The sequence below is a fragment of the Gopherus flavomarginatus genome, chromosome 1 (genome assembly GCF_025201925.1).
Source record: "Gopherus flavomarginatus isolate rGopFla2 chromosome 1, rGopFla2.mat.asm, whole genome shotgun sequence".
Lineage (NCBI taxonomy): Eukaryota > Metazoa > Chordata > Testudines > Testudinidae > Gopherus > Gopherus flavomarginatus.
The window spans coordinates 82,386,061-82,409,508 of NC_066617.1; positions in this window are offsets into that span (position 1 = coordinate 82,386,061).

Here is a 23,448-nt window from a genome sequence, read left to right on the forward strand (position 1 = left end):
ATCAGTTAAAATGACCAGTTTTAATAAGATTTTGTTAATAATTAATGAAGTCTCATCCATTTGTTTAAGGCACAGGCAGCTGTGCAATGCACAATTCCTTCACCTGTGGTGTCCACATTAAAGCAAAATATGGAGTTCTAGTTTACGGTATCATCCAAATCACTAAACAGTGCTGACGCCTTGTCCAGCATATTTGCTTATTATTCCATTTCAACAGACAATTGACATGCAGAATGGAAGGACAAAAGGACATGATTATCCTTTATTGTTACATTGACAGAGAGAGGAAGTGTTTCTTTATTATATTACAAAATGTTCTTCATTACCAAAATAATTAATGCAGGGATTAAAATGTATTAGTAGTTCATGTTATACACGTATTAGTGTAATGCAGGCACTTGTATTGTTTGGAATATTCCTTGTAGCATTTTGCATTGTTAAACAGTATGTTTCATGTCAGAAACATTTGCTAATTTTAGTAAACCAGATAGATATTTGCAATGCCTGTACTGTAAATTACTCCCTGGAGGAGTGCACAATGATATCGGTGATGATGACAGATATGGTAAAACTATATATTTGAGTGGGTTGAAACCAGTACATAGTACAGTGTTTGCATACAAATGAAGTGAATGATTCTTAATACTGTTTATTTTTTTTATGCAAAACTCATAAGAGCAAATGGATTTTTAAAATTTTATATTTTACATAAGGTTTCATTTTTGCTTTGCAGTTAATTCTTTAACCTTTTTCTTCCAGGTTTGTATTTAATCATCTCTGTAAACTATACAGTGTAGGTAAGTGACCATATACTAATGGACAATAGAGATGAGGGACATAAATTTGGCATGCAAGGCTGCTACCAAGGTATACACAACCTAGATAGCCAAGAACGATATTATCTGCAATTTCAAAATATAAATATTGGAGGTTTTGTATACATCATGATACATTACTCCCTGAGTATATTCTTATCTATACAAAAAGAATCTGCTGCCTCAGTCTGATAATTACTTGCAGTGGTCACAAGTGAAAAAGTGTTTACTAAATGCACATTTCTGTTGGGTAGATAGAAAATAAACTCCATCGGTTTGGTAATTTGCAGAGAACCTGGGGAAACTGCAATAACTGGATTTGTTTCCATTTTATTTTGATTTCCAGTCACTTGAGAAACTCTGTTCTGAAAAGAATTGATAATGTATTTTGAGATTACAGTATTCTGAAACTGGGTACATTTCAAAACATTTTCTTGCCTTCATAACAGGCCCATCTTGAATGTCCATATAATTTGAAACAGATAGAATCTTATTCATCACATGCTTTTTTCTGCCACCTAAGTGAGCTGAAATTCATATCCTACCATACATACAAATTACAAGCATATATGTGATATCTCCATTTACGCAAGTAAAGGCTGAGCATATCCTACAATTGGGCAAGTAAAGGAAAGAACTTTTCTAAAACACATTGCAGACTGTGTCTTTAAAAAAGCAAATGGGGTAGGGAATGGGCACATAAATTAAAGCTGAATATTGAAAACTTTTTTTTTGTTTAAGTATATTAAGGGTCAAACTTTCAAGAGTGTTCAGCATCCACAACGGAGGCCAGACTTTCAAAGAAGCTCATTTCCCATTTAGCCATTTTGGCCGTTTCATTTAGGCACCAGATTTTCACAGGTGAAATCAATGGGAAATGTTCCGTGCTGAGCATTTGAAAACCTGGCCAATTCAGTAAGTGCCTAAAGGACCTGGTGGATGCTGCGTTCTTTTGAAAAGCTGGCTCATAAAATGAATAATAGGATGCAGACGAGACCCAAACAATTTTAATTCTTCTATGTATCCATTGCTTGGGCACAACAGGGATCCCAGCCATGTACAAAGTACATTAATCCTGTTATTAATTATGATTATTATTTGCATTGTGTTGGTAACCTAGGATTGGGGCCCTATTGTGCTGGGTGCTATACAAAGTAGAGAGGGACAGGCAGGCCTGACCTGTACAAAAAGCAAGACCAAACCCTTGACCTTAACATATACAATTTAGTAATCTGATTATGAAGAAAGTATGCATAATAGATAAAACTGTCTTTTACTTTCATTAATATCTACAATGTAATTACTTACATATGACACTATAACAGAAATAGTCAGTAAATACCAGCTCCCAAAATCTGCACACAGATGAACTGGGAGAAAAAATTAGTACAAAAATGGCAGATTTTTCATGAAACTTGCACAAAAGCAAAATTCTACAGTTTCACACAGTCCTAAAGTTTTGTATCACTCACTTTAAAGTGAACTCACATTCCTGACATTTCTTTGTCCTATGAGTAAATGAGGGAAATAATCTAACCATTAATCATGTGGTCTCACAGGAATTAGAGTCGTAGAGGACCTAACAGGTCCCCAGGTCAATCCAGTACAGGACTGTTCCCTATAGAGTATTCTCAGATGTTTTGACAACCTAGTTTTAAATAGGTTAAGTGACAGGGCTCATGAACTTTGTAACATGGGATTCTATTGCACACTTTACCCAACTTCAATGTTAACACTTTTGCACTAATATTCAGTGTACATTCTTCTCTTCTCCCACCTTAGAGCTCATACATCAAGCACATAGAGATGGTTATTATGGGAGGAACTGGTAGTGAAACCTGTACTTAAGGTAGCCTATCACCTTCCATTATAAGCCCTGACTCCATTCGCTTATAACTTTGCCAAATTTTAACAATTTAGGCTGAATGTTAATATGCCATCTGCCTCATGCTTTCTTGTGTATATGCTTTCTGATATAGTCTTTAATTACGTAACTGAAAACTGTTTGTTCCACGGGACATTGGTTGAACAGTTAATGAGGCAGAGGGCTGTAAATTTAAGAAAGGATGTTCTCTGAGATTTTCAAGGAGAGGAATTGTAAACTGTTCAATCAAGATAGAGCAAATGATGGCAATTCTTGCAGAAATCAAAGATGATCAAAAGGAATTGTAAAAAGACTTAAAAGTGGAGCTGGGGGTTTCACAAAATAATTTAAAACAAGACCCAGAGGCTTCACAAAAGGAACTAAAGCAGCATCTGGAGGATTCACAGAAGGAATGAGAGTTGAGATGAGGGAAGGAGCCAAATCTCAGCTGGAGCAACTACAAAGTGTCCAAATAGGTTGGGAAGCCCAGCTGTGAAACCCCCAGGCTGGAACAGCCAGATAGACCAGTGAGGTGACCAACAGCTTGACTGCCATAGATCAGAGGTTTTCCCATGCAATAGTGGAGACCAGGCAATCTTTAGCCAGTTTGGAACTTGCTAACAGAGATAAGCTGCAAAAATGACTTAAAAAGCTGAAAATTCAACTCCAGGAGGAAATCAAAGAGTCATAAATCACAATGGAAGGCAGCCACTTGGAGGAGGAATTGAGCCAGCCAGAGGATTTGGGTAAGACTGGACATTTACAACAGTATTCTACCCCAGTATGTAACCCACAGAGGTCTAGTGAGGAGAAGTTAGTCTGTCCCAGCTTTAAGGGGAAAAAACCTTTCCAGGAGGCTTATTTGACTCAGCTAAACATTATAGCTGAAATGTATTATTGGGAAGAGTGACCTAAAGGGGGGATTCTAGTAGTCAACTTGGATGGCCTGGTTCTGATGGTGCCTCAGAAACTACCTTCAGAAAAGAGACAGCTTTCAGACCTGTTACAAACTTTTGATATGTGGTTTGGTTCTAGCCATCAATCTGAGCTGGCCAGGACAGCTAAGAGCAAGAAGGTGTGGGAAAGAAGAAACTCCACCTGAACTGTCAGAAAACTTGTGGAGACTTGTGTTTCTGGCATACCCAGATACCACCAAAGCCTTCCAGAATAGACTGGCAATAGATCAATTTAGAGATGCACAGCTGGACTTGGACTTTCAGATCAAGGTCAGTGAAAAAAGGCCACAGACACATTGAGAAGCTGTGGAATTTGCCACATTTTCTTGCAGCAGTTCACCAGAAGAGGAAGCAGATGCTAGTGAGGAAGATGGAAGTAGATTACCATGAGTCCTCTAAGCGCAGCTCTATGTCTAGTATGTATGATGAAAGATGAGATTCTAAACTGGTTCATGACTGTACTGAATAATTAAAACAAATGGCAAATTTGGTTTGTAAAACAAGGGATATTGGCAATAAATGTACAAATTAAAGTAAATATTTAAATGCTGGTACTGTGACAAATGCTGGTCACAAAACGCATTGTTAATAATTGAAGACAGGACAAGACAGACTGTTAAAAGTGTCTAGTGAGAGCCTCTCCTCTAGTTCAGAAAATGGGGGAACACCAAGCAGATGGGGCAAAATATAGTGGATGTGCAAGGATCAGTTCCATTATTTGTGTTTAGAACTGAGCAATTGAATAACAATAATGTGAGTCTGGCTATTGAGTGAATAATAGGTTCTGTAAGGTGGATAGGGATAGCTGACACAAGCTCAGACATAACAATTATTAGCCAGAGCCACTAAAAATGCTAGGGAACCGTGGATCCAAAAGTGAACCACCTAAATGGTCTCAAATGGAGACAGTGATTGGGGAAAGGTCACCCATTGGACCACTGGAATTCAAGCAGAAAGTCTGGGTAGCTCAAATAGTGGCTGAACTAATAATTCGCTTTTATTTTATTATGGCTAATAATTGTGTAATCAATGACAGAAAGGTGTCTTATAAATTCAGTCTGTGGAAATTTCCTTTAAATTTCTTTTAAGTGGTTTTAGGCAATTGGTTTTCAGTGAATGAATTGTCCTACACTCAGGGGCAGAAACCATTATAACAGTTACATGCTGTGGTAGCTTTTCAGCAGAGAAAGATGGGAAGTGGTTGAAACCTGTTTTGAGACTCAAGGTTTTAAGGGAATCTTAGCTACTAAAGCTCTTTTGATCAGACAAACAGCAAATAGTAAAAAAGAGAAGTGCAATTGCAAACTGTGATGCTTGTGTCAAAAAAGGGCACCCCCTAAAACTGGGAGATCGCCTTTGCAGAAGCATCTTGTAGGGCCGCCAATGGAGCACTTTGCCATTGATGTTCTTGAGACAAAAGGCTGTCAGGGCAGTCAATACTTCCTGCTAGCCATAAACTACTTCATGAAATAGCCTGAGCTTACCTAGTGAGAAATCAAAAAGCTGTGGCAGTAGCAGGAGTCCTGGTTAGGGTGACCAGACAGCAAGTGTGAAAAATCGGGATGGAGGTGGGGGGTAATAGGTGCCTATCTAAGAAAAAGACCCAAAAATCAGGACTGTCCCTTTAAATCCGGACATCTGGTCACCCTAGTCCTAGTAAACAAATTTTTCACCAGACTTGGTGTCCCAGGTGAGTTACAAACAGATCAAGGGTGATATTTTGAATCCAAAGTGTTTCAACAGGCTTGCGAGGATCTAGGCATACACAAAACTCGCACCACCCCAGAAAATCCAGATGGGATGGTGGAAAGGGTCAGTAGGACTTTGGGGCTTCTGCTGGCTACCACTGTACAAACAACAAAGGGCCTGGACTCAGCATATCCCATTCCTTTTGATGATTTATAGAACAGCAATGACATCACAAAGTGTACCCCAGCATTCTTCAGGTCTGGGCATGAGCTACGGACCCAAGCAAACCTGTTGTTTGGAGTTCCTGAAGAGGAATAAAAGGATTTGAACCATTTGGACTATGTAAAAAGCCTACAATCCAATACTAAAAGTTCAAATTATTGCTAGAGAAAATTTAAGAATAGCTTCTGATAAAATGAAAAAGCTGTTTTATAGAAGGTCATACGTGGAAACTTTTAAAAGAAGAAATCTGATCTGGTTACACCATCCAAAAAGAAAGAAGGGTAAGAGCCATAAATTAGATCAATCTTGGGAGGGAACCCAAACAGTACTGACCCAAATAAATTAAATGGTGTACAGGATATAGCTGGATCCCAGGACTAAAATCAGAGTTTTTTATAAGAACCACTTGGGAGGATATCAGACACACAGAATTTCAGCTTGGCTACCTCCGGAAAATGAAAAGGTAGCTCTGGAATTTGAGGCTGAAAAAGTAGTTGCAAAGGTGAATTCCACATTAGAAGAAAATGGGCAGAGTCTGCCTCCACTAGCAAATTCCACAGAAACAATAGGTGTTCCTCAAGAGCGGAGTGAATTGAAAAACAAGAAGATAAAAGGCTCAATGACGCTTTGGTGGGAATAAAATTATTTTGAGTGGTGATGTGAAAAAGATTTTGACAGTAAGGCCCTGTACATATGTGAACAGTTAAACTTGTATACATTTTTAATTTGTTTTGGATGAGTTATTGGGTGTAAGCTTTTCGGGTCTCTTTGGGACAATGAGTGAAGCTGAGTTGGAGGACATTAAGAGCTAGTTATGAGCTGAGTTAAAACTCCACTGAGATTCATAGTTCTGAATTTACCCTTCAGTTAACATAACTGTAAGCATAAACCTCCACCTAAGACAAAAGGAGATATGAACCTGCAAAGGAGCTTTTTCTGAGTATTGTTTTGGGTACGTGTGTGTGAGGAAAGGTACAACAGACACACACACAAAAGAAAAAGAGAGAGAGAGTGAGAGAGTTCCAGAAAGAGCAGCTGAAAGCATGGTGGCCAACCCTGGATGAAACCTGGGAAGAGTTCTGGGGGTGTTTTTGGATAAAGTGCAGACTGAAAAGAATGTTCTTGGTGCTATGAGCAAAAGAAGCTGTTTTCTGCTATGGGATTCCTTCTTCATTGAAACAGGACGTTGTTCATTCTTTGTAAATAAACAAAACTGCATCAAAGAAACACCTATAACCAATTTCTCCTATCTGGAACAGCCACTAGACGTCAGTTTTTTGGCTACATGCTCAGATCAAAAGGAGTAACAATTATAATAGCAGTTACCAGTGTATAATTGACATTCTAATATTTTTTTCTTTCCAATCCTAATGTTACTATATCTATAATAGCTGTGCTGAAAGTTGGACAACCATGTTCCAATGTTCCCTGTACCTCTGGTATGATCATGATAATAGGTTGCTTTTGCTTTTAGAACTTCTAATGATGGACTTCACCTTAGGATTTTTTCTCCTATGTGGCAATATATTGTAACTGATAACAATTACAGAACATCCACATTCTCTAAGCCATCCAACTATCCCAACATTGGTATAAAACTGAGAAGAACAGGATACCTAATTTTGTGAATTACATGTTAAAGTCTTCCAATGTGAACATTTCAAAATATGTAAAAACCCTTCAAAATATTTTTGCTTGAAAAATTTTTATCTATAAAAAAGTAAATATTAAGAATTCAATCTTAATTTTTGATGACTGTGGTGTATAGTCGTAAGTGGATGAATCAGGCTTGTACAGTTTAAAATGGATGTCAATCATTTCAAATTGTGAATTATGTCACAAAAACAGTAATCTAGAATTTGTCTATATTTAGAATATAATATACACGCCTATTTTATCTATTTTATTTACAGTGCTTGGATGATATGAAATTGAAACTGTTTCAAAGATTTATAATGACAGTATAGAATATTGGTATGACAAAACAGTTGTAAATTCTTTTGAACTTGGGAAGAAGATTCTATTTTTCCTCTTCAGTAGCTCAGCTCTCAACTGTTCTGAGCTGTGTGACTGTCATACAGAAGTTCACCTTTGATAATATTCCCACTTACTCTGCTAGAAAGAAACAATTTAGCATATCATGGAGCTAATGAGTTATTCTGGGAATAAAGATAGCAGAGCAAATCCTGGCCCCAATGAAGTCAATAGCAAAATGTTTGGTGACTTCAACGCAGGTAAGATTTCATCCAAAGGCTTCAAGGAAGGGTGACAGTGGTCAAGCAGATGCTAATGTGGCTAAAGTGGCAAAAACATTATGAAGGAAATCCCTCTATAGCCAAAAATGCAAGATGCTTCCCAGTGAATAAATCTTGATTTCAGTCCCTAACTCTTTCCACCTTCAAACTAACCCAATTGTACCTGAATTTTCAATAGCTCTCCTCATAATTGCACATAACCAAATAACCTGGAAGTCCATATGCCACATGACATCTCAGGGTAAAACATTTCTGCAGTGGTAACTGTATATCTTCATGTAGCTTTCCCTTTATGGGACAATCCAATTTTTTTGGGGGGGGGGGCGGGGGAGAGACCTTAATTTTGTTTTAGATCAATGGTTCCTGCATTTTCATACTATTACCTTGCATTTAGTTACAATGTGTCCCCCTTAGATGAGACCCAGAATCACATGTTCCAATCCCCATGGTGCTTTAAAGAGGCATTGTACAATCATGTACAATGGTTTATGGGTAGTAGATGGCATCTGACAGCCAGCTGAAGGCACTTCTATAGAAGACAAAAATGTTTGCAGCCACTAATGGTAGTGCTTTAAATCTGAGCAACGAACTACAAAAACATACATGCTCTAAAAAAAAAAAATCAGGCAATGCCCTTCATTCCTAAGCCCACACTCTAAAGTGAAGACTTATAAGAGCAAGTATGTTGATATTATTGTGGTAGAACAACAAAAGAATAGGAATTCAGTAAGTAGATAACAGCAAACAAAGAGAAAAAAAGTCATTTCAGTCAGACAATGACAGTGGTGATCTCTTTTGTAATACTACATGTTATGCACACTGCATAAACATTGTCAGATATTCTCAGTCAAATATACCACACAACTGATATTGTTCAAAAGAATTCTGTTTCTGTTTTTCTTACTGAACTTTAATTAATATACACAAAATGATGAAAGCTCTACAAAAAGCCCTTACACTCATCTAAAACTGAATAGATAGAAGATGAAAATTATTTAGTATATATGGTATTTTAGTCAATTGCTTTTCACAGACCTCTGTGTAAAATTGCTTTATTTTCCATGAATTTATACAGAAGTAGCCTTTCAGTGACTGGGATCAGATTAAAAATGTTATTTCCTTCTGAGCTCTTTGATATAGTGAGGCATTTGGCTAGTTGAAAGATAATGTTCAATGGATTACATCTTTCTAAGTTTGAAAAATGAGAGAGACAACTGTAGCTTTACTAAAGCACTGCTCCAAACTGTTACGAGTCAAATTATCTTTCATCTTCCATCCTCCTTCCCAGTAATTATTTTTTCTGGTTGCAGGTACAGATAAAAAAAGTAAATCTGTACTCCTACTTAACACTGCACTCTCTCAGCAATTTTTCATTTAATTTTGTTTTAATCTGTATTTTTGCAAAAGACAGCAGCTTCAAAATCTTTCCGTGCAGCTCCTGTTTGTCCTAGTTGTGCTTCATACAACATGTAACCAGTTCCTGGTCCAAAGTATGCATTTCTGGACGTTAATGGTCTCAGTACTCTAAATGAGGGTCCCCTTTTTTTGGATTGTACATAAAAGACAAGGAAGTGTTTACTCTCATTTGTAATGACTCTGTAGCACTGAGCAGTCACCATGTTTCATCTATAACTCCGATATGGTATTATTATGATGTGCCATAATTCTGGATTTTTTTAAATTTGAAAATCTCTAATGTAGTGAACAGATATAATATGACAATTACTATAACCTTTATTAAAATGTAATATTTAACAAAAGTTAATGTACCTTATTTTTTGAATAGAGCATAATTATGTTAATTCAGGTGCAGCTACATGGTAACTCCCACTAAATTCTTCACTTTAAAGGTAATTTCTGGACCATTATTGTCTAAAAGAAAGACTGGATTGTGACATTTGCATGTTGCTTGCTTGTACCTCCAGCATACCCTGTAGCCCTCTTAGTTTAGGTCTTATTTCTTAGCACTGAAGGTTGCTGATTAACAGTCAAACTCTGTTTACTGTATCATATTTTCAGTGACTGTTTCCAATATGTATACTCAGTCAGCTTGTTGTGAGTGTTGCACTGTGGTATTTGCATTGAGAATATCCAGTATTTAATAATCAATGAACTCCGGGAAAGTCATTTTCCCCAGTTTTAACCTTTGGCTGGATTCACATGTTCACTAACAGCTTCAGGCAGCTCACGAACAAAATGATGAAACAAGTTGCTGTTTGAGGCTTAACACTCCACTTTCAGTCAAGCATAAGGGCAAATTTTCAAAGGTAGTCTTAAAAAAATGCACCTGAAAAGCCTGTTTTCACATTTACCAGTTGGCATTTACACACTCAGATTTGATCATTGTGTTTGTAACGACTTGACAGGAAAGCACAAATGCCATGAGGTACATGCACAATTCTGCAGGGCCATTTTTTAGAGGCTGCTTTAGAAAATGTATCATAACGTGTGAGATGACTGGCTTGTCTTTAAAGGTTTTTGGGGTTTTTTTTGACATTTAATTTAACACAGACAGAACTCTGAGCACACACAGATCTTGGTCCTAGGCTCTAGGAGAGGAGAAAATGGCTTCAAGCCAAATTTCTCCCATCCCCCACATGCCTGGGACTAGTTCCATCTTTAGCACCAGTTAGAAAAGTCTTGGGCAAGCTATTCTAAGCAACTCCTGGTTAGTTATAGCCAAGGAGGCCATTCCAGTAAATGGGTACTCCAACCCACACCTTATTTTTCCATTCCCCCTCTGCCCCAGTTATTCCTGGCTACAAGTGGTGTTCACAGCATTATAGCAGCTCTATGCCTATGTTTTCTCCACTCTGGAATCATCCTTCACCAGCCAGTTAGCTAGCAGCATGGCTATACTGTATCACAAAGGGAAAGCAGGACTGAGAATGTGGCCCTGAATTTCTTATATTTAAATTGGTATGGTTATTAATGTGACAATAGCTTTTAAGTTTTAAGGCCTCGATCCTGTGAGGTGTTGAAAAGCAAGACTCTGATGCAGCAAAACCTTCATTTCATTAACATGGCACCTGCACAATGTATCTGCTGATTCCATAAAGAAAGCAGCTAATTGGAGAAGCACCAATATTACAGCACCAGAGTTAGCTTTTTATGGAATTGTAATGAATTACTGTTGAACATTATGGTGATATTCCTTCCAGTGGTAAATACATAACATTATCAAAGTACCCAATTCTTTGTGGATATAACAATATCACCTCTAACCAATGACTATGTCAACTTTTTAAAAAAAAATAAAAGGTGAGTCACTTATAGGTGAAGTCTTCAGTTTTACAATAACAGTGAACATATATAATCACACAAGTGTTTGGAAACACAGCTACTATACCCAAACCTCTAAAAACCACGAAAAATTTCAAACCAAAAAGTACATTCTTAAAATTTTGAACAAATAGACAGACCTGCTATTTCCACATCTAAAGGAATATCAGAATTATAATGGAAAAAATAGCAAGCAGGAAAAGGAGATATTTTGGAAAATTCAGAATGTGATTGTCCCTGCCTGCAGGTATATGGGATCTTGGGGAGCAATTACCACACAGGTGGGGTGCTAATTAATTTCTTTATTAAAGGAAAAAATAAGTGATGGGAATTTAACAATGAAATGCGATGGGATGGGGTGTATAAGGTGTTTACAATAAACAATGATAAGGGGGGGTTCTTATTGAACAGTGTAGGGAGTTTTAACAGTGGGGTACAGTAAGTGGGATTCAGCACAATGGGATACAGTACAGTCAATAAGCAACTCAACTTTATATAGGAACAACTCTAGATACAGTGTGGAATGCAAAATAAAATGGTAGCGTCTATATAAAAATGGTATACAAAGTATATTAGAAAAATGGGGGCAACTAATGGGGTGTTATAACCACAAGTAAAATGTGAGTCACAGTGCAATAATACAATATGGGTGATAAGTAAAATTATGCAATGTAGAAAATTACTGACTTAATTTGTGAGGCTGTGATAGCAAGCGTGTACCTAAAAGCTGGGTCAAGAAGCGGGAGGTGGGAGGGGAGTGAGTGATTAGTGGTAACTAACAAGAGGAGAGTGCAGCTGCAAGCTGCGAGAGACTCTGAAGCCCTGTGGGATGAAGCCCAGAGCAGCAGTCTTCTGGAGCCTGCAGGCTGGAGGTACGGGAGACAAGAGCGGCTGGAGCATACTTAAGAGGAGTCTGGGAGCAGCAAGAGGGGAGGGCGCTGAACGTGTAAGCGATGGGAAGGCACGTGGAGAATGGAGGAGACGGCTGAGGGAAGAAGCAGGTTGCAGCAGCGGAGAGCACTTCAGGGAAGTTGCAGAGCAGCGGGGTGAAGACAAACGGAGCAGTGTGATAGTGATCTTCGGTAGGGGAGGGGCAGCGGAGGAGCGGGGGCACGAACACAGGGGATACAGGGAGAGGCAGCAGAGAGGTGTAAAGAAGGGCTAGAGGGACACTCAACAAAAAAAAGTGGAAAGAAGCGGCAAAGAGTTTGGGAAGTTACACGGGGGCAGGAGAGCAGCAAGGGTTTACCACATGGAGAAGTACACAGAGGGGGAGATTGGAGCGGGGGAAAAACAGACATGGGAAAGTTCAGGGAGAGATTGGGACAGCGGGAAGACAAATTCAAGCAGGAAAAACCTTATCTATCCTCTAACTTAATTAAACATATAAATTACAAGTAGCTTATACAAAGTAATAAAACAGGTACAGAATAAAACCAGGCAATGGGTTTTTTTTAAATCTATCTTAACCAACGAGTAGGCAAAACAACAAATATCACAATTCTAAGCAAACTATAACAAGCAACTATACGGAGCAACAAAACAGCAAACTATAACAAGGCAGGTGAAACTTACAAGCTCTACAATCTTAGAAAACTATGACTTATTAAACTAAAAAGCAAAACCTATGGTGCACCTTATGCTATGGGGAAGTCACAGAGGGCAGAGTGGTATGTGCCCAGGATACAGCTCCCAAGGCAGCCCCCAAGGAAGCCAAGGGATGGTGGCTGCAGCAGTGGATACAGCTGAAAGCAGGGAGCAGAGGTTAGCAGCGGCACAAGCTTATTTTTAGCAGCAAAGCGCTGCGGAGTTTAAGAGAGGTTTTAAGATACAGACCAAGGTTTAGCTTGAGTCTGTGTGCTGGGGAAATAGAGCCAGCAGCTAAAGTAATAAAATAAAAGTAGGGAAAGTTTCACAGAGGGATTCTTACCAGTCCCCAAGGCAGCAGCAAAGGCAGAAGCAGCAGTAACATCAGAAGAAGCAAGGAGGGCTCAGTACGGTCTTGATAATCAGGAGATCTCTCAGGCAGCAATTCGTTTTTCGTGGGTTTTTTTTTTTTAAACCGAGAGTACGCTCAAAAATAAAATGAGAGCGGAGAAAGGACCCCCCAAAACCCCTGGCTGATCAGACCAGACAGCAATGCAGGAACCGTTCTGATGTTTGTTTCAAAAATGTCTGTTTTTAAAGGCAATCTTAGCCAGTTTCCCGCCAGTGATCCTGATAGGCTCCCTCCGTCACAGGGGAGGAGGCACAGGGAAAAACTGCAGGTGAGCACAGAGACATGTCTGGGCAGAGTCCTGTGCAATAGATGACTCAAAAGCACATGAGGCCTATGACTCATGCCCAGGATCTCAAAAACACAATAGGTCTTGCAGCTCTGGACATTATCTGCCCTACACCGAGCACCAGGTATAACAAGGTGATAACAGGACTAACCCTTTGAACAGGACAGTGGTCCCACTTAGCACGCAGCACAAGTGGTCATCCCTTAGAGAAGGGCAATGGCTCTTGGTAAACAACTTAAGGGGCCCTCCCTTTGATAAGGGCAGTGGCCCTGGTAAACAACTTAACAGCTAGGGAAGGGCGGCCACAGGAGGAGAACAAAAACAAAATGGAGTATGGGGACAGCTGTAAGAAACAAAATGGAATGGGGGATAGCTGTAACAGACAGTGATAAACTACTCAATGCCAAACACTGGTCACAGTTCCGAAACAGCCATGGGCTTTTTCGGCAAATCTTAGCTATAACTATTATAATAGTAAATATTGATCACTGTTGCTACTAGCCTTCAGAGTTTACATATCCCCTGAAATGAATGGGGTTTGGAATTTCACACCTGAAACTACTGTTTCTGTCTGCTGAATCAGGAAAACAGCATTGTATTACTCACTTGAAGGAGGCTGTTTTCTCAACCATGAATGCTGAAAAGAGGTTTGGTTTTGTTCAGCAGAAGCTGATGTGGCCACATATGGGGGGTGGGAAGGGCATGGTAGGAGGTTGTTCTGTATGATGTGAGGGGGGAATGGGTTTAACATTCTGCAGTCCACCAAAACAAAGGCCTGATTACTTGCCTTCCTCTGACACAATAATGAGATGTCTCCTAAAAAGCTCATGGTAACTGAGCAGATACACTTGTTAGGGCAGGGCTTCATGAGTAGAACTAGGATGTGGCTAAAGTCTTTACAACATGTAAGGTTTTACAGACTGTCATTGTAAAGAATACAGGACAGGCATAGTACAATCCTGGCTCCTTAAACCAGTGGGCAAATATGCTTCTGAATTCTGAACAAGCCATAAATTGTTGTAAACCCTGTTCTATAAACCCTGCCAAAAGGAAATTACAATACATTACATTCAAAATTGTGTGTTCACAAGAACATGATGCTTTTGCAAAACCATTATGTGTGAAGAAAGGACAAAGTTTGCCCAAATTGCAAAACATTCTCATACCCAATAGCTGACATGTGGCTTTGCAGGGAAAGGTTTTGTCAAAAGTGATACCGAGGTTCTTAAATGTGATGCTACTGAACGAGCTCCCTCAGTAGGTAGGAATATAAAGGGGAAAAGGATGATCATAACTATGACCTCCACCAGCTATGTCTCTATCTATCCAGAGCTGAGGAGAAGTTAGCTCTGAATTTGCAAATTGTTCAGTTTGGGAATTCCATTTGGTCATGCCTTTCTTGCTATGGCAGTTGATTTATAGTCTATCTTTTCCACATCTTATTAAATTATTTGCCAAAAGATTAAAATATCAAACTGATAATGAATAATTATATTCTGTTATAGTACAGCACTGAACTTCTTTGATCTTTTCAATATTCTATATCTATAGTATTTTAATAGGCCGGCCATTCCATCACTTCACATTCAACTGAAGTTGTAAATGTAAGAGAATGGCAGTGAGTAACCGAAAATATTATGGAATACTGAAAAGGCTTTTCAGCATGCAAGGTATGTACTCATTCCCATTTTCAGGCACTGGAATCTAGTAAGACAAAAACATTCCACAAAGAAGAAAACTGAAAGTGTTTTTAAACATTTAATTACAGGAGAGATTATCAGAGATTTGCGCTACATTCAGTAGGAGTTTTACATTTAAAGCATCATTTCCCTTTTCTTAAAAAACAAAACAAAACAAAAAAAACTTGCAAATGAAACTAAAAGAAAATGACGACAAAACAGGATGTTGCCAATTTTGTTGATTTTTACTTTGGTTTAAACTGCTCTTCATTTTGTTTTGTTTTGATTTTTTTTAAAGGGGGACTAGAGGTTTAAAATGCCTACGGAATGAAGCATTTTCCTTCAAAATGAATCAATTTTAATTGGATTTGTTTTCATAGAATCATACGACTGGAGGGGACCTTGAAAGGTCTCCCAATCTAGTCCCCTCCATTCAAGGCAGGACTTTGATTGTGTTTGTACCCATTTCTGGCTTACTTTCAACAAATTTTCAAATGAAGACATTTTCTGGGATAGGGATGTTCACAAAAATTGAATTTAAATTAAGTACTCAAGGATGCTTATGGCTTTTAATTCATTTTACACATGCATGTCCACCAGAAACTTGATTCTAAAGTATGTTTCTTCAATAACGGAACAGAAAAATATTATATGACTTAGGTAACTCATTTCATGAGCTGGCTTTCAAATTCTGAATATTAATTTCATAGGTACAAAGTACAGATTCAGTGTTAGTTACTAACTGAATCCAAATGCATGAAAGACAGTAATTTACACTGCAAACTTGAGTGGATTTCCCACTGGATATTTTACTTTCTTCAAAGGAAAGGTCTATTGGATTTTCTTTTGTGTCATTTTCTGTTCAGTAGTTAAACATCTTAGGTTCTAACTAAAGAGAATGCAATTTGGAGGAATATACATATTTTAGGAAGTGTTACCTTTCCAATCAAATTTTGTGAAATGTACATACTGTATTTGGCACCACTGCTTACAAGGTTTGAGGTCACTGTCCAATTTACAGATTAGAATATGTAATATGTGAATGTGATGATTTGTTTAAATACTGTGAGTTCTGCAAGATTGAACCAATAGGTTGTTTTGTGATACACTCATATTCATTAATGTCATAAAAAAGACAAATGCTTTATATTGGATGTCAAAAATATTCCTGCCAAAGAGAACCAAAGAAATGATTTTCAGTCAGTGGAGTGTTAAATCACCCTTTTAGTTTATATTAAACTTTTCTTGTGCTAGTGTAAGAAATTAACAAATTTGCTTGGCCCTGCATCTTAGTAGATAATGCTCATTTCTCAATTAAAAAAAAAAAAACATTGTACACTATTACAAATTTCTTTTTCAAGAAAGATACATGTCATTGCAAACTACCAACATGCAAGAAACATCACTCTTATTGCTATCATTTACTAACCACTTTGCCTTTTTTTTTTGTTGTTGTTAATATTGTGTAGTTTACAAGTTGAGAAGCAACAGCAAAGACAATAGCTTGAAGTTTCACATTTCTACCCCTTCTTAGCAATACCCAACACTGACAAAAATGATGTTGCACAAATATTAGGAGTACTCTAAGAGTAAATACATTCCAAACCCACTCCAAACACAGACATGTTATGAGTTTCAACTGTCTTCTTGCAAACTGTGACTTTCTGAAATGAACATCTCTCAAAATGCAGAAGGAAACGTTCAGCAAGAGGGTTTCAGGGAGATTTTAGGCTAGTATCCTGTTTGATATTTTAAAAAAGAGCCTAAGTCCTATTTCTTTTGTTTGACTTAGCTAATAAGATGCATGAAAGAATATTTATCAAAACTGAATAAATTTAATAAAATGGGAAGCTTGCTATCAGTTGACTGGAAGTGTAATCTGTCTTTACTACACAATTACCACAACAATGGGTGTCACTAAAGCAAACTGAATGTGATTAATTTTCTTTGTCAATCCAGATATACCAATATTCAGCAGCTGCTCATTTTGCTTTGTAAAATATACATAAATGCAGTGCAACTGAAAAGGTTCTTAATGGTTATCTACATTATATTAAAACGTTATCAACTTTTCCAGTAAAAAAGTCTGTGTAAAATCTCTAATTAGATAGAGAATTACCTGCCAAGATCTCGATAGAAACAGCCTGTATGAATCAAGTATTCTTCGTCCAAGAGCATGGTTCTGTCGACCCCTGAATGTGACCTGCTCCCAGTGGAAAGCAATTTAATGCTCCACTGCACATAGAACAGTATATATGAATACAAAAAAACCCAGATAAATTAGTGACAGGTACACCTGAATAGGACTGCTTCTAAGCCGCTTATCTGCAGCCAGGCAAGCTTGTTTCACCTCAGTTTAAAAGATAAAGGCACATGGCAGGCTGCCTCTGCAAGTTCTCATCAGGCAAACAGCCTCCATTGCCCATTAGTGGAAAAGTCTTCCTATTATTTAAGGAAATGTGACAGCAATGAAGGCAAAGTGAAAACTATCTGCAGGAAGGAAATTCATCAGCACATTACTAAGCTTTTCGCCTTCTACAACTCTCACAGCCTCTTTCTCTCTTCCCACTTTCATATCTGACAGTTCAGAAGCCCTAGGATCATAGTCATGACAAAGTTCAAGAACATAACAGCAGAGCAATAAAATGAGGCAGGTATATGGGGAAAAGCTGCCAAATGTTAGGAAGTATACTGAAAGCCAGACAATGAAATGAAAGGCAGCATTTCTACAATGTTATCTCAGCAGTTGATGCAGATTTAGAGATAATACTTGAATTTTAAGGAACATATAGAACTTTTTCAGAAAGAACCTAACATAACTAACAAATACCTTAACAGAAAGAGTGAAACTAGTAGAACATTTCATTTTTTTCATACAAGGAAACATTGAAAATACACAAATCACATATGCATCATGTGACCCACAAACTGAGAATCTGAAATATTTCAAGCAGGCACACTGTATGCTCCAGATCTAAGTGAGTATTTTGCTAAGAGTTGAATCACTTTGATATGATGGACGATTAAAGATAAGTCAAACATAACAGACAATGCACTGTCCTTTCACTTCTTGTGAGGCATACAATTCCATAGATGTTAAAAATAAAAGACATGGTCTTTGCTTAGGTAATACATACTCTAGCAACCAGACTAGTATAATTTTGCACAATAAACACTGACCAAAAAAAGCGAAGTTGAATTGCCTTTCACTCCTTCCACTGACAATCCTGCCACATGAAAGTTAGGGTTGGTCATCTGATTAGAAAGTTCAATGTGCAGTGGTCTGCTAAACCAAAACAGAGAAAGGGAGGATTTTAGCTTCCCATGCTGTCAGACTCTTAATCTTCATGCACATACGTGTTCAGTCAAAAAGAACTAAAAGAATAAAATAGCAATAATGAGCCTTTGTACGGATATTTCAAATTTAGATCATCTGCTTTTCTTTGCATATCTATTTATCAGTATATAGACATATAGTCCAAAAGAAATAAAAACTCTCATTAAGGTAAAATAAATTATAAATTAAAGTAAAATAAAAACTCCCATTAACATTTCTAGGGGCAAACATCAACGTTTTATATAGATATAGTTTGGGGTGTGGGTTTTTACTGAACACACAACAATAAAGTATCTAACATTTTATGATAGAACAAGGGGTAAAAGGTCAGCTTTCTGTTTCTTGAAAGTGTTTGCACATAATTAATTTGTGCATCTAAGCCCTACTCTTTTGTCTGTAATCTACATGACATGTTGTCTGTTTTGAGTATAATTCTTTGGGGACAAGTATGTATTTTATTATACATCTGACAAACATCTAGCACATTTTTAGGTATTACAAAAATAAAACAACAACCCAAATCCATATGGTTCAAACATAAGGTAGACTTTTAAAGAGGGAAATTAAAGGAAAAAACCATTAATCTCAGTACATACAATATTACTATCATTATTTAAATTAGACTTGGCAGAATTCTTTTTTTTTAAATCATTTCAACAGATAATGTTTGTTTTTAAACCTTTTTCTATTTGTATCGATTTAAATTTTCACAGTTGTGTAAAATCATGGGGGGGGGTCAGACAACATAGCAGAAAATTTTTCAATGACAATAGACATTGATTTCAAAAAGTTAAAGCTTTGTGACCATTAAAACACAAATTGTCAATATCATATATCAAAATATATTGAGTAAATGTCCTTAAATCAAACTCTAATAAGTTCTCAAGAAGCATCTTCTTACTTGGCCTATCATCAATTTCTGTTATTCATCAATGGATTTTTTTTTCCTACAATCAAGTTGTGTGTACAGTGAAATCGATTTTACTGACATTTACCAATACAAATCCTTAGAAGCCTAATTATGTTTATTTCCAAGAACTACTATTTGATTGGTTGGAGAGAGAAATTAACAATAATAGGGTAAAGTTTGTGTCTCAAAAATGATCAGCAAATATTTAATGTACATTATATACACATTGCCTTTATGCAATCATGGCTATTTTATACACATCCATCCATCCTTATTTTACCCCTTTTCCTGAACATAGCACTAAAAGGATTGTATATAAAATTAATATTACTGACAAAATACTTTAACATTATTAAAGTTTGATTAGGGTATGAATAGCCCTTATTACCAGCAATAATTAAGATAATGCTAAACACCCAACAGAGGAACACTGGTATAGGTACTTCTTAGCGCTGTGAGAGTAATGATGATCTTTCAATTGCCACTATTTTGTAGTTTCGATGCTTTGCCTCAGACACCCATGGTTCTAAACTCTACCATCCTACATTAATGACATTGTTAGTATCTAAACAGAACCTGAAGATTTCTGATTTCCTTTAGTCATGGGAAATCTAAAGGGTGTCTTATGGAAATAAACTTGAATAAAACAATACTGGAATGTACATTGAGACACTGCTAGAAGTGTGCTCCCAACGTTATAAGAACCATTATTTTTAACTACTTCCTGCATTTTTATACTCCAGAACTACAAATTCTACCACCAAACTGAAGGTTGTGGTGATTTAGCCATCCTCTGATGGAGTTTATCCCTTCTCTAGGTACTGCTAAATCATCCCTACCAGAGATATTTTATCCCTGAAGCTCAGAAAAGTGTTCCTGAGGCACAAACAGTCTCTTCTGGGAACACACTAGAAAGTCTTTACACACTGCACTCTGTACCAAACAGTGAGCACCTGTCATAAACAGATAGCTAAGGGTTAATGTCTCTTTCACCTGAAGCACCTGACCAGAGGACCAATCAGGAAACCGGATTTTTTCAACTTTGGGTGGAGGGAATTTTGTGTCTAAGGTCTTTGTGTTCTGCCTGCCTGCTTTCTCTGAGCTTTGGAGAAGTACTTTCTACTTTCTAGTCTTCTGTTTCTAAGTGTAAGGACAAAGAGATCAGATAGTAAGTTCTATGGTTTTCTTTTCTTTGGTATTTGCATGAATATAAGTGCTGGAGTGCTTTGATTTGTCTTCTTTTTGAATAAGGCTGTTCATTCAATATTCTTTTAAGCAATTGACCCTGTGTTGTATCATCTTAATACAGAGAGACCATTGGTATGTATTTTTCTTTCTTTTATATAAAGCTTTCTTTTAAGACCTGTTGGAGTTTTTCTTTACTTCAGGGAAATTGAGTCTGTACTCACCAGGGAATTGGTGGGAGGAAGAAATCGGGGAGATCTGTGTGTTGGATTGCTAGCCTGATTTTGCATTCCCTCTGGGGGAATAGGAAAGTACTTTTTGTTTCCAGGATTGGGAACAGAGAGGGGGGAGTCTCTGTGTAGTTTCACAGAGCTTGTGTCTGTGTATCTCTCCAGGAGCACCTGGAGGGGGGAAGGGGAAAAGGATTATTTCCCTTTGTTGTGAGACTCAAGGGATTTGGGTCTTGGGGTCCCCAGGGAAGGTTTTTCAGGGGGACCAGAGTGCCCCAAAACACTCTAATTTTTTGGGTGGTGGCAGCAGGTACCAGGTCCAAGCTGGTAACTAAGCTTGGAGGTTTTCATACTAACCCCCATATTTTGGACGCTAAGGTCCAAATCTGGGACTAAGGTTATGATATGAGTGGCAGCTGGTGGGATATAGACAGAATCCAGAAGCCAGTAGGAATATTATATTTTTCTTTTCTCTGCTAAGGGCTTTTTAGCAGAGAGAGAAACAGTTTGGTTTTAAAAGGGAACCAGAGAGAATTTTTTTTTTCTGCTCTCTCTGGCAGTTTGTGGCTTGCATGTTAAGCAAGAAGCCATTACCAAACTGTTAAGGGTCTTTTGTCATGCAATAGCCCTCCCATTAGGAGGCAAGTACCAGCACTTATATGCATGCAAATAAAGTGTTTTTTCTGGTTTCCCTTCATTGAACATTAGCTAGAGAGAGAAAAGGAAAATTAGCTAAAGGCACTGTTGCTAGGCAGACTTCAGGAGGCAACAGAGAACCTGCAGTTCAGAAGATAAACACCGGAGGGCACCCCAACACAAGAAAACAGGAACCATGACTTCTAAGGCAAAAATTGAGGCCGAAGAACAAATCAAAGAAGCTGAACACAGGCGACAGATGGAGATGAAAGAAAAGGAAGAAAGCATGAAACTGGCAGCCTTCCAAAGAGAACAGGCAGCCCAAGAGGCAGCACACAAAAGAAAACTAGAAGAAGAAGAGTTGGCCTACTGAAGGAAACAAGCAGAAGAAGAGGCGGCCCACCGCCGAGACATGGAAAAACACCAAAAAGAAATGGAAAAACACCAAAAAGAAATGGAAAAACACCAAAAAGAAATGGAAAAACAACAAAAAGAAAACCATAGAACTTACTATCTGATCTCTTTGTCCTTACACTTAGAAACAGAAGACTAGAAAGTAGAAAGTACTTCTCCAAAGCTCAGAGAAAGCAGGCAGGCAGAACACAAAGACCTTAGACACAAAATTCCCTCCACCCAAAGTTGAAAAAATCCGGTTTCCTGATTGGTCCTCTGGTCAGGTGCTTCAGGTGAAAGAGACATTAACCCTTAGCTATCTGTTTATGACAGCACCAACACAGCGCTATCATATACTCAGACTATTTAGCAGGAACAGAAGTAGGAACATTTCCTGCAAAAAGAATTTAAGAATTTGTTTAGTTCCTTCGTTATGGTTAAGAGAAACTGCTGTTGTCTGAATGAGCAACAGATTGTCCAGACCATCATTTGTCTTCTCTTCAAGTACAAACATTCCAAAGGGGTTTTCACAGCATAAAGAGAACTCTAATTTATTTCTGTTTATAAAGTACCCATCTGATGTTCTTGAGCACTGTATATATTGAGAACAATATAATATGAATAATCCAAAACCCCCAACCACCACCACCCACAAACAGAATAATCCCACAGTTTAATATAATGACAAAGAAGAGATTTTCCTTAGTGTCCTATGTGATAACCACATTTCCCATCACAAATCTTTCATTAGACTTGTCCCATAGGATGGAGAGCCAACCTGGTAACAGAATGAGTTCACCTGAGAGGAATCACGTAATTCCAGTATAAAAGGAGCAAGAAGTTGCAGTTATGTGTATAGACATGCAGGGAGTAATAAGAAGGCTCCTGCAGGATCCTGAGTCAGCAGTGGAAAGGCAACACTCAGAAAGCCTGTGAAGGATAAACTCTAGGCAGGAGGTACCGGGAAACAGACAGACTCTCAGAGAGGAGGGGTTTAGCTGAAAGTGAGGAGTGTGAGAGTTTTGTTCTATTTCAAAGATATTCTGTTATTTTGGACTACCAGGAGAGAGACAGTGGACTAGAATTGGGGCTTGGAGGGCCAGAGTATGCCCAGGGGTTGCAATAAATGGTATCCTTTGTAAGGATTGTTCAAATTACCTACAGACCAGCAAGTTCCTAAGGGTCCCTGAAGATGGAGAACTGCTGCAAAGATGGAAGGCTGCTGCAAAGGAAATGCTGCCCGTGAAGAAGGTGTTCAAGAAGTGGCTGCCTGTGTTATAGCCACCCATTCCCAGACTTCCCCCAGTTGAGATACACCTGTCCCCTCCCCCAAAAAGAACCCCAGCACACACACCTGTGATAAGATTCACAAAGGAACTTAGTTGTGGTGATACATGTCTAGCTTTTAGGTGCCTAGAATATCACTGGGAGTCACACCACCTAAATTTGGTGCTCCCTGTACAATAAAGGGGGGTGAGATAGGAGCCTCAAAATGGGAGTCACAAAAGGCAGCAGGCTAGGAAATTCCTCCCCTAAACTAGCCAATGGGAAATGCCAATGCAAGGAGTGTGTTCTAAGACCCTCTTCCTACCAGAGATTGTTGCCTAAATCTGTGCTGCAGGGAGGTGCTTCTCTGAGCTTGAACTTCTCACCTGCAAACATCTTTTGGCATTAGGTCCTGCTCCCTCATAAATTTTAGGCCAGTCATTA